The 13501-nt window shown below is 36.6% G+C and overlaps 1 pseudogene; it reads right to left on the bottom strand.

Annotated features, from left to right (window-relative positions):
- Window positions 1-239: 239 nt before the first annotated feature.
- On the bottom strand, window positions 240-3091 carry LOC117191060 (annotated as a pseudogene).
- Window positions 3092-13501: the final 10410 nt, after the last annotated feature.

The following is a 13501-nucleotide window of genomic DNA, read 5'->3' as shown; positions in this document are numbered from 1 at the left end:
GAAACACACACACTTTAAGTCGTTCTGCCAGTTAAACGAATTCAAATTTTCTACTCTAATCAGTCCTCTGGGGGCCCGGTGTATCTGGTGCGATGGAGGCGGGGTTTAAATTGCGTTTGGGGGAGAGGAATTTCCGTTTCTCGAGTCGCACATTTCGTTGTCTCCTTTCTCTTTCGAAATATGGGATCATCGGGGAAGCAGTCTCTGGGAATTCCCTTCCGTCTAATCGTACACTGCACTGGGAGTTGGTTCTATCGTTTACTTTATATAGAATTTATGATATTAACTATTCATCAACAACCTAGAAATTAAACGTCAACGGATGCACGGCAAAGTAGCCTTTGCTCTTGGTCAGCTGATTGGAGAGCCGCACCAGGTTGTTGTCGTTGTTCACGAAATTGCCGCCAAAGATCTCTGTGCAGAGGGTCTTGACCACATCCCTGGGAGGGCCCTGGGAGCAGACGGCGGTGGCCGCGAGCAGCTCGTGATCGGCCAGCGGCAGGCCGATGCAGTAGGAGCGCGAGGCACGCGCCACACTGGCCCACATCGCGTAGATGGTCGTTGAGATCTCGGCCAGGCGTTGCATTTCGCTCTGGCGCTCCACCACCGCATTGCCGTGGCGGGTGAACATCAGCTCGACGGCCATCTGTAGGCGGGCCACCGACTGCTCAATGCATTGGGCCGCCGCGTCCAACGAGGGATGCACATGCTCCGATAATAGCATTTTGGTCTTCGGGTTCTCAACGCTGGTGGTCTCTAGGAACTTGCCAAAGATGTGGCCAGGATGGAAGAGCGGATTCCTGGACTTGCGCACGCCCGAATTCATCGCTTGCTAAGCATAGCTCGCAAACGACGGTCAACACTTTTTCCCTTTGCTGTCTCGTCACTGACAAAACCGAAAAAGACCACGAAGACACGGTCTCTCACTGAGCAGAACACTTTTTGTCTCTTCGCTTGTGTTATGTGTTTCGGGTTTTCGGGTGAGCCCGACACACGATCGTGTCTCACAATAACAACTTAGAAAGACACTTTGGTCAAGCGCTCAAAGCAAAAGTGTCTTTAGATGAGCAGAACAAAAAAAGTGTCTGAGTAAAGTGTTTTTAGTTTTTTTTTCGTGTGTATGTTTATTTATTCATGTTTTCCGCATCTTTTGGGCTATTGTATTGTAATATGTATATTTATTTGCAAAATTGGCAAACGAACATTTTCGTTTTGCTTTTCACGATTCATTTTAAGCTCGAATAGTCAAACCGTATAGAATTCACAAAAATTGATAGTTGCCATAAGAATCACACGTACAAGCACGCATACATACGCAAAAGACACTTTGTTCGTTCACTCGCGACAAGATGCTTAGTGAAAAACAGGAACAAAAGAGAAGTGAAAAAATCGGTCTTTGCTTGAGCGAAGAGCGAGTTGAGCAAAAACAGATTTGATCGGGTCTTTTCAGTCCATTTTCTCAATGTGTCCGTCAATGAGAGGTTTTTATCAGACACGCCGAAAGTGTCAACAGTTATTTGCGAGCTATGTTGCTAAGAGAAACAAAAGAACAGTGGTAATTATTTGATGTGGGACTCCAATCCATTGGAGATCCTACCCCGGCATACTGCAGTCCTGTGAGGGCAATAAACATACTCAACGTGTCGATGGATTCCCCCTGGGTGTACAGCTGGGCGGCATCCCTCAGTCCCAGCTCTGTGGGTTGACCGCTGTGGAGACTCTTGGGCCCAACGATGCCCAGATTGTCGGAGGCAATCGCGTACAGCTGCTTCAGGGTGTAGTACTTGGTTATGGCACTCTCCAGCGTCACGTCCTGGCCCTGGAACTCGTCCAGCAGTCCGGCGGTTAGGTAAAGCATGCTCTCCATGGCATACACCGAGCACATGGCCCTGGACAGGTGGACGCGGGTCATCTCCAGGTCTCTGCAGAGGTGAAACATTAATAAGAGTAAGTCGAAGATGAATTCACATCCGGCTGGGCTGCTGCCCACTCACTTGATATGCACCCCACACTGGGTGGTGTCCACGCTGTATTGGGTCAGCTCGTTGAGCAGCCGCTTGGCCAGGGAGAGACCTACGAGGCTGCTGCGCAGTCGGGAAGCACGCACCAGTTTCTCCGAGTGTCGATTGCCGTCATGTGGCAGTCCCACCACTTGATCCCCGCTTATCTGTACGTTGTCGAATTGAACACGCCGCATCTGGGTCCCGCCACAGCCAATTGTTGGATGCTGCTCGCCCAGCCGAACGCCGGGCTGCTGGGAATCCACCAGGAAGATGGTAGTACCACGGCCCAAGGATCCGGGAACGTTGGGCTGCTGTGTCTGGGCCAGCACCAGGAACAGTTGCCGTTCACCGGGAGCACACACCACATAGGCCTTCTCTCCGTTGAGCAGCCACGAGTTGGACTCAGGCGTCAATGTGGCCTGTGTGCAGAAGTAGTCGTCCTCGGGCGGGGCATACTCATAGATGGCCTCGGTGGCAATCAGCTGTCTACTGCCCAGAGCCGGCAGATAACGCTGCTGCTGCTGTTGGGTGCCCACCTCGCGCAACAGGTCCACAACCACCCGATGAGCCTGCAATCCCAGGCCTATGCTGGTTTCCGCCGAGTCCGGCTCGCTGGCCATCAAGCTGGCACTCCAGCCATAGCCCCTGCCATCGTAGTCGGTGGGCACATTCAGACCGTAGAGTCCGAGCTGCTTGAGATTGTCCCCCGACGTCTGCTCTGGCTCCTGCTTCTTGCGTTCACTGAAATAGTTCTTGAGGGGCAGCAGCGCGTTCTGCAGCTGCGACATGTCCTCGCGGGCTATGACCTCCGGATAGGCCAGCAGCTCCTTGTCCACGGCCCCAATGAAGAAGTTCTTCACCAGCGGTGCACGTGCGGGCAGCTGTTGTTGTTTCTGCTGATCCGCTGCCTCTTGCACGCCGCCCGGTTTTTCGCTGCCACCGGCCGCCGCCGCTGTGTGTGGTGGCCTTGCTGCGCTTGCCGCGTATCAGTAGTGTCCTTGTTCTGTCGTATCTCAGCAATCGTGCTGCCCCAGAAAACAGTTGGGAACGTATCATTCTGGAGAATTAGGTAATATTATTTAGTATTATTAGCGAACTTATAGATAAAAGATACCGTCCGACCCTCAGGAATATACCAAAATGTTCCGTCTCATTTTGAAAATATACTGACGAATTCCAGCTGTATTGTTTCCTTTTGATATTCCGTGGAATATTACTAGCTAAATAGAACCCTTAGCCCTGCCCACATAATTTTATCCGATTGATGAATCAATTTTCTACTTAACTGGCTCATTCTTAATACTTGCTTTTGCTTGGATTTTGCCTGAAAAAACGTTCTAGCGAAAAAGGTAAAAAAAAATAAAACGTAATAGCGTAATAAACCGTAAGAGAAAAATCGTTCCTATTGCTCAATTTTTATATTCCGTTGAATAATGCGGACTAAGTAAAATCTTTAGCTTTGCCCATATAATTTTAGGCCATTGATGAATTCTCTACAAGATTGGCTATTTTTAAGTACTCCTTTTTATTGACTACAGCAAGGTTTAAACAAAAAAGGTCAGCAAGTGAGTATGAAATGTCACGTCAACCGGAGTTTTTGAACAAGTATACCCTGTTTCGCTAATATTATATGAAGAAACTTTTTTCCAAGCTGTTTTAATGTTGCCAGCAACATAAGACTTAAGAAAAAGTAAGTAAGTATGGAATGTTGGGACATTGTTGAGCTGAAAAGGGACATTGTGGCGAGGAAAAATTCCATCAGAGAAAATACCAAAAAAGTCCCACCAAACTTGAGCGCCAAATAGAAATGCGCGTCAAGTATTTAGATGCAATCCATTGGAATAAATGATGCACGGTAGCACGATTTGAAATAGCCTCAACAACAATATAGCGTCTCTTTTGATGAAAAACCGAACTTTGCCCACCTAAGCCCCTTCTATTTAAATAGTTCAACTACTTGAGGTAAATACTGCTTGTAGATACATAGCATCTTACGTCTGAACTTAAAAAAAATTTCATTATTTTCGGTGGAAAATTGAATTACCCCTTGGCCTATAATAGGTTAATCGTTCTCCGTCACGGATTGGAAACCATATTGCTCAATTTTGATGTTCCGACGAATATTATTAGCTATATAGAACATTTAGCCATGCCCACATAATTTTTTCCGATTAACGAATTAATTTTCTAGTTGACTAGCTAAATTCAGGTACTCCCATTGGTTGATTGTGTGTAAAACAAGGCTCAAAAGCATTCACTTTTTTCCTGCTTTAGCTATAAACAGTTTAAAAACTGGTTCGAAGGAACGAATTTAATTGCACTGGTGTTGGTGAAATTACAACTGCACTGAAGCTGCTTGCTATAAAACTCTGCTCACTGGACTTGTTAGTAATCGTATATAGTTTAATTGCTCATACCACCTACATAGATTGCAATTGCTTGTTTTGTTAATAGCTGTAAGTAAGTATACATCAATTATAGTTGTAGTTATAGTCAGGTATCAATGGAAAATAGAATAAGAACTGTCGTCAAGACTTTCAACACATATCCGTAATAGTTTTTTTTTATTGAAGTATATAGTGGGTGCATCCATAAGCACTTGTTGCATATTTGAAAACCAAAAAAACAGTGAAAACTAATTAAAGGAGACACAACTGCAAACAACCCAAAAACTACCATATGGTAATTTGTCAATTGTATTTAACTAAAGAAAAACCCTATTAGAAATATACCCCGCGCTCATGCGGCTCATATCGTATCACAGGCACGCTTAATAGACACAAAATTCGGAACGGAACAGACTCAAACAAATTTGCACTCAAAAATACGTTTAGAATTTGATTGCCACTCGACAGACGCACTGCACTGCGGAGGAGGGGGGCAGTGCGTCGTCTTTTAGGCTGATTAAAAACACACACTAGACACTAACAACAACGATCGATATGAGCGCATCCCAATACCACTTTCACATCATCCTCTCATTCCATCATCACATCATCCCTTCCATCCATCAATTCAATGCACTAAAATTCTAGCTTTCTACTCGATAAATTGCATTTAAAATTGTTTAGATTAGATGACCGCTACACGACGATTATACATACATATATATGATATATAAATATATATACTCGTATATTTATATGTTATATTCCTCTATGCACAGGGCATACTCTCTCCTCCAGTATTGCTAGGTAGTAGTAAAGGATAAGGGACGGTCATATTTTAGACTGAATTACCAAATTCGCAACATGTTGCAGCAACATATGCTTAAGAATGTGCAGCTTGGCAGCATGTTGAATGTAAATGTGCATCATATTGCTATGTTATTACGTGATCATGTTAAATAAATACTTATAAGATATTTTATTAACATTGAATTGGGAAACAATTTCTGCTATGTTATTAACTGGTCAAGTTAAATAAATACTTATAGGATATTTTATAAGTATAGAGGGTTGAATGGTAAGAGAACACAAATTAATGGAGATATATACAGGAGCACACAAAGAATAAAATTATAATAGGAAGACATAAAAATTAATTAAGCTACTTATATTAAATATACGGTCGTCCCTTATCCTTTACTACTTGGTGGCGCCACCTATCGGTGATAATGTGAACTAACTTCGATCTCAATCCTGTTTCTAAACCATGTAAAATCCTCTCAAATCGATCCTTCGCTCATTTATATTCTCTCTCCTCCCTCTTACTGTCAATGAACCTGTTTTTACGATTGGTCCCGTGTTGCGATTCAAACAACCCTCAAACAGGTAGGTCATCCCTTTGCAATGAATCTAATGTGATAGTTTAGAGGTATTTTTTAAGTGTTTCCTGAAAAACGGATTCGATGCCCTTGAACCTTTCTACTTTCTCTATAATTTATATTCCTCCTTTGTGTACCTAACACTGTCCCATAGCAAAATGCCTATATAATAACTACTCACAGCTAACAGCTAGTACATAAACTAGTAATCTTTCAACAACGATGGATGACCTTGAAATCATTTTTATCGATTCCCAACCGGAATCAACCATAAATCTGGACTCTCAGGCGAGCTCCGAAGACCTGTCCTTGATTTTTGGGATTAAGACACAAACCTATCTCGAGAGCAACTTGACCTGGTTAAGTGACATTAAATGGGATGATGACGACGATGACCCAAGGAATGCAACGCCTAATAATGATAATCCATCATACATTTTCCCGGATGATGACAACATTTTCGATTTAGTAGATAATCAGGATGATGATAAAAGATCTCAACTCCAGGAACTACTTCGGGATGAAGATGATGAACCCTTAATTGCTGCGGTAAAATTAGCTGAGGCGAAATTTTAATAATACGAATACATATTTATATAATAAGAATATTTTATGTATTTTTCTAAAAATAATATAAACATATGTATATAATAAATATAACACATTTAACCACTATTTACTTTAAATGTTTGCTGTTTTACTTTTGATTGGTTGAATTTCACTTCCTCTTATTACAAGAGAATCATAGGATTCGTTTGAAACAGGTTTCTTCCAAGTGAGGATTACATAAAAAGAATAAGTGGATTTCAGGTAGAATACTGATGCTTTTGAATGAATTTATTGAGTCATTTTTACATCATATTATACTTAGTTGGTAAATTTATGTAAAGGTATTTATATTTAAAAACGCACAGATTATTTCATTTCTGAATATTTATTTTATATTTTTCGCTTTAATTCCATGTTATGCTTAAATAAAATATGCATATTGAAGTCAATTCTCAACCAAAACAGTTCAGTTCCTGGACATAAGTAACATCGATAAAATTATGATTTTGATTTTGAATAACTAAAGTTGTGGATTTTTAAGGTGTGTTTTTTCAGTTCATTGCGGGAACTAAAAGATGTTTTTAAATAGCACAACTCGCAATGAAATGTCCTCATTTCGAAGTAAAAGTGAACTAACCTATCTCAGTAACTTACAGTTCTTATATAGGAAGTGATCAGAATATAAACAAAAATTCGATGCATTTTGTTCCGTTTTATAATTTTGTCATGTTGACTGTTATATAAGACCAAAAATGTAAATATAATATTTGGACCAATATACAGCAGTGTATCCATAATTCATCCCTTATTACTTAACCACCAATCAGACTTAAGACATCTGGCCATTACAGCTTTAAAACCATTTACTTATTATCACTCAACTACCAATCTGCTCAGATCACATTTGTATAAAATTTAATTAATGAGAGTATAAAAGATCATGCAATCTTTCAAATAATTTAGTATAAAATCATTAGTAGTTTGAATAGTTTCTATTACTATAATGGTATGTAAGAATATTTAAATCTCTATATAGAAAATTATAAGCACTTAATCAAATATATACCTAGGCTTTCCTAGAATTACTTAACGAGACAAAGCCGGCGGTTGGATACACAAAGGTTGAGGACCTGTGCATAGGATTTGAGTACAAGATCAAAGGATGTAAAATAAAAAAACCATCATTTGGAAATAAAGTAGTCCTTTATTTAACTGATAAGGACAACGAACCGCTTTGGATATTTTTACCTAAAAGTTATGTAACCAAATTTTCCACTAAAACGCCCTTTAAGATGTTGAAGGAGCATGGAATCTCACATCTTATATATAAAGGAAAAGAGATGAATAGATATAGCACTGCCCATTTCCAATTTATATGTAAAGAGTAAATAAAGATTTCCCATTATATATATATGTAAGAGAAGAAGAGACAACTATACATGTAAAGACAAAAATAAACAAAAAGGTTAAGAATATACATATGTAAAAAAGAGATGGCTAGATATAGTACTTATCATTTCCAATACATGGGTAAAAAAAAAAATAAGGGAAACAGAGCAAAGACGTGGATATAAAGAGTCCTGCTCTTTGAATCATTATCAGTAATAGAGTCAAGAAGACAGCTGCAAGATGCATGCCAAACAAATACAACTTTTTTTAGTGCAATTCGAGGAGATGATCTTCGAGGAGCACGTACAAATTCTTGAAAATTTGATGAGCATTTTGGAGGATCTGGAGGAAAAGGAGCTTCAGTACTCCAAGTTTGGCTTTCATTATAAGCTATGCCCCTGGAGTGATGACGATGCAACGGACGGACCTGACACATGCCTGTGGCATACCCTACCAAATAAGAAAGCAGAAGCTATAGACCTAATGTTAAAGTACTATAACTTAAATAAAAGATTGTATCCCAGCTCAAAAAATCAATAAACATCTTAAATGTCTCTGAAATAATATTGTGTTTTATTTTAAACGAATTTTCTTAAACATTTGTATTATTAACTTATCATTATAGTTAAAATCATTTTTCTTAAATTGTTTTAAAAAACAATTTAATGTTTTTTTGCTGCTTTTAAATATTCCATATAGGATACAGTAATGACCGCATGTATTTGAAAAATAACCTTGCAGTGGTTGTTTATTAAATGTAAACTTTGTGGAATTTTTCCTTAATATTTTAAAAAAATCTTTATTTTGGGGATATGAATATGAATCAAAAAATTCTGCTGAATATTTGTTTTCAAAGTAAAAAGCAACCCAATGAGTTCCTGAATGGCTTGAAGAATCTGTGTTTGCTATTATTAAAGCAGGATATTTCGAAATTACTTGAGGCAGCTGATCAGAGGGATAAACTCCTTTAAAAATTGTTTTTGTTTTTGAATGCTTGGAAGCAACTTATCGATTTGAAATGTATTCATTTTTACAATAGAACACGAATATTTCTATGTTTATCAATATCAATCATTGAGTCATATTCACAGTATACCAGACAAGTAACTGCTTCTGTAAGAGGCTCCGAAAATCGTCCTTCAATTCGGATGGCTCCTTGTGATATTAAATTTGAGCATACTGTTGAATTGTGATGGTCTGCAGTTAGGTCAAATGCTAATATAAAACTATTTTTATCAAACATTTCCTTTGTAATTTGTAAGCCTCGATCATAATGTTTTATTCCATTTGATCTGAATAGCATATTATATCCTCTAGAGCTTTGAGCATTTTCAGAGTTCGAGAAATCAAACTCAAGTGCCTGCGATGGTACTTGTACTCCATTAACCAATAGATTAAAGCGTTGAATTTTAAAATGATCAAAATGGAAGGGGTTTAATGCCCGATTTCTAGAATATGATTTGTTTTTTACCATGCAAAAAGCCAAAAAAATTGGGAAGCTGTCCAATAACTGCATTGTCAATTGATAATGTATTATTTCCTGGATATATTGTAAATGATTTTACTTGAACTTTGCTGTATGGATAAATGGCATTTTTAGTTTGTAAAACATGATGATGAGCCAATAAAATGCTCGGATTAATAGTTATGTGGTTCATGAATAGTTGGACCTCCAATATTTTAAGATTTGATTCAGTTTCAGATTCCATTAAATAAAATGCTGTTTTTTCAATGTTAAAAGTAATCCTCAAATCTACATTATTTATAAGCAGTTTTGGTTGATTAAATATATCTCCATGAACTTTTCCGAATAGTTCAACCTTATTACTGTTTTGAAAAATATTTTTGAGCATAATGGATCCATCGGTGTTAACGTATCTACCAGATATTAATTTACCATAATTAGGATAATAACCTTGAGTGGCTAAGTGACTTTCACTGGCATCACTACCATAGTTTAAAATTGTTTGCAAATACGATCTATAATGATAGTTATTATCACTCTGAGAAACCAAAATATTATTTAAATATACGGACGAACTTCTAAACATTGAATGCAAAATATTATTCACTACTCCAACATCGTTTCCTTCAATGTTGGTATTATCACTTTTTCTTAGTTGCACAACAAGTCTTAAGTAAACACTTGACAGGTCTCGATATGTTTCCCCATTTCCTAAGCAAACGAATTCAATTGAAGAAGCACTGTCCAACGAAGCTATGGGGTTATATGAAACTTCTTCTGTTCTCAGAATAGAGCTTTGTGTAGGATGTGGCTCAAAGAGATCCAATTCGCTTTTCATACATTCAATATGGGTGGTCATTTTGATTTAGAAAAAATGTCTCTTATAGTTAATTTCTTTGTTGATTTTTTTTTTTTGGGTCTCGACTGCGTATGTTTGCTTCCTTCTTTAGATGATAAATGAGATCGTTTTTTCCTAGACCTTCTCTTTTTATTCTTTTTACCTGCCCCATTCTGGAATCGGGTTAACTTATTAATGGCTTTATTTGACAGGTTTTGCAAAGCAATTTTACTTTGTTCTTGGATAATAGTTCTTAAAGGTTTTCGACCAAACTCATTTATTACTGCCTTTCCAGTCTCAGAAGCTTGGTTTTTAATAGCGTTTATCCCCGAAAGGAATAGTGGTTTTATGTAATTAAAAAGACCACTAAAAAAATTCCCAATTCCTCTACCTTGTTGGATAACTCTGGGTGAAACATAAAGACTTCCTATATGATTCAACCCTCCTCCACACTGATTTAAATAATATTGTTGATAAGATTTCGTCATGGTGGTTATTTCTACTCTGAATAAATTTCCATCTTTACAGTATTATTTATAGCATTTCTTTTCGTTTTTTAAAGTGAAGGGTAACAAAAATTGGAATTGCTGAAGATTCAAATGGTACTTTATACCCTTTGGAATCGGTAATTAAGATCGAAATTTCTTTTGGAGACCATATTTCAATGGGATAATATTCAATATTGTTGAATTGTATAAGTTGCTCTTTTCCATTATAATGTAATACTCGAAGACATCGAGGTCTTTTATTTCCAACACATCTTGGTTTGATAATGTCAGTGTAAACAAAAATGAACCCATTTTGAAACTGTTCAGACTCTATTGACTCATTTTCATATCGAAATGTTTCTCCATTTACTAAGCTAATAACGAATTCTGTTGTTTCTTCAGATGCGATTGAGGTATTCTCAGGCCTGCTTTTTATACATTTATTTAGATATAAGTCTGTAATTCCTACTTCCCAGTCATCGTTCATGTTTTCAGGAATATTTACAATGTTTGTAAATGCACACTTAACGTTATCATGATATACATTTAACGAATCATTACTAAGTACTGTCACGAAAAACTCTGTTACATTTACCATTTTTAGTTCTACGTTCTTTGCAGCTTATTAATTATAGGAAAACCAATTAATTTTGTTTTTTCCAATTTGCACGGCCTTACTGTTTCTAACAGCCCTCATCAACTTTTCTCGTCCACTTACGTATTTCAAGTCTTGAAATGGATTTGGTTCACTTTTATACCTCTTAAGTTTTACTCTTAGCTTTCGCTATTTATCAGTAAGCTTCACTTTAGTCAATGCTGATTTTTTTGATGCTTGAGTGTCTAAAAATGAAGTATCCTCAACTTTACGCTTATTAGGTTTTGAGTTGAAAGATTTTTCGGTCAGAAAATCTTCATCATCGATGTCGTTAGGTAAATCAGAGAACTCATTTGTGATAGAGAGTTCCTTTTTTGAGGACTCATTATTTGTATTGTTAAGAATGGAAGTGTTAGGTTTTACATTTAACCAAACTGACTCGTCTTGTGTTTGTATTCCAATGCTTTGAGATGGTGAAAGTCGTTTGTTCTGCGTAGTTCGTATATCCATTGTCTTATTTATTTTTTTATTTTGATAGTAACACAATTCTTGACGTATTTTAATCCATTTATTAAAGTCACTAGTTTTTTTATCATTTAAAATAGGCAAAAACGTTATATTTATTAAATCGTTTTTCTGGGCATTATTTACCAATTTTTGATATGCATTCGGATGCATTAAAATAACTTTGGTTAATTGATGCTTATTTTTAAGCATTGTTCAATATTTTTCCAAAAATCCCCAAGAGCAATGAACTTATTAAAACAGGTAAAAATCCTCCTTTTTGGATGAGAACTTTTCTCTTAGAATTTATTGACCGTTTTGGACATGAAATAAGACGTAATGCATTTTTATACTTTTTTAGAGCATATAGTTGCTTTTTTGATATCTTATGATTTCCTCGTAGAGTATTCAACACTATCTCCACTAATGCTTTTACTAACTCAATGTCACAATTACTTATAATTGCATTTCGAAGTTTATTATTTGCCCTTTTGAGCACATACAATAAATGTTTGTTCGCTTTCAGTCGATTTAGATTCTTTTTGTAAACCATTTTCATCTGAAAAGCAAACCGTATACTCAGAATTAAAAATATCTGTACGAAATCTAAGGAGATCATTTATTCCCTGAGTAAGATCAATACGTAAATAACCATGTGGTTCATCTGTCACCTCCTTATATATTCTGAAGAGCTACTGAGAATTTTCAGGATAAATTTGTCTTGCTAAGCATTGAAATTGTAGCTTATCTCTAGGATTTTTGAACGCAACGATGTATTTTGTGTTTAGTGAAATATCTCGAGTATGTGATGATTTATGAAATATATTTTGTGTAACCACTATTACGGATAAATTCCTGTGGTGTGATCCTTTTGTAAATAGCTCACAGACATTTTTATTAAATGCACCCATCATTAAGTCATCTAGTATTAAAAGAATAGGCTCATGATTTTCATTTTCAATTGTTTCGGGAACTCCTTTATAGTATTCGATGGTATTAAAATTTGGCTTAGCATGCTCCTCTCCATAACACCAAATTATTCAATTAATTGAAATGCTCAGCAAATCATTCCTTTTGTTTATTAAATTTTCTAAGAACGTTGTCTTACCAGATACTGAAGGTCCGCAAATAAGCATTGTAAAAGGATGTATAAATTGCTTAAACATTTTTGGGTTATGTTTTATTTATTAATATTTTATAAATGTTTTCTAACATCTAAGATATTCTAATTACGCGTCTCCTGATCGCGCTTTTTGGGGCAGTTTTTTTCTAAGTGAGTATCAGATCCGCAATAATTACAATAAACAACTTGTGTGTATCCGCTTTTGTGAGGATCCTTTTCAAACAAACGCTTAAATGAATCCATTTTAAACAACTAGTTACTACAAGTGCTGAATATAAACTGAAAATCTAAACATATGAGTCACTATTACAGTAGATAGCGTAGTTAGAATTTTCCAAGATAACAAATAGCTTAAATAAATTATTTAGAGCACATCTCAGAGGAATTTTTTTGTGGATTCTACAGTTTGTAAAAAAATTTGGATAAAATGTGAGACTTTTTCCTATATCGATATCAATAATATTATTTGTTAAATACTTAGATAAAAACTTTTTTTTAATTTCACCACGTACAATAACGGTGCTAAATCTATTTAGTGGTGAAAGTAGTTCACCTAAACTTAAATATGATATTTCACCATCTGACCATTCCAATCCATTTATGGTTTGACGATTAATATTTTGTTGTTTAATCATTTCATTATCCAATTCATTCAGTTGAAATGGTGGTTTGAAATGAAAGAAGTTTGGTGTTACTGTTCCGGTTTGCATAAACGCCAATTCCTTAATAAAAAGTTGTTTATTATTTCCAAAGAGATATTGAAAATCAACTATAACGCTTG

The sequence above is a fragment of the Drosophila miranda genome (genome assembly GCF_003369915.1).
Source record: "Drosophila miranda strain MSH22 chromosome Y unlocalized genomic scaffold, D.miranda_PacBio2.1 Contig_Y1_pilon, whole genome shotgun sequence".
NCBI classification, from domain to species: Eukaryota; Metazoa; Arthropoda; class Insecta; order Diptera; family Drosophilidae; genus Drosophila; species Drosophila miranda.
Note: the sequence above shows the minus strand (reverse complement) of the source record. Positions and strands in the feature narration are given on the sequence as shown.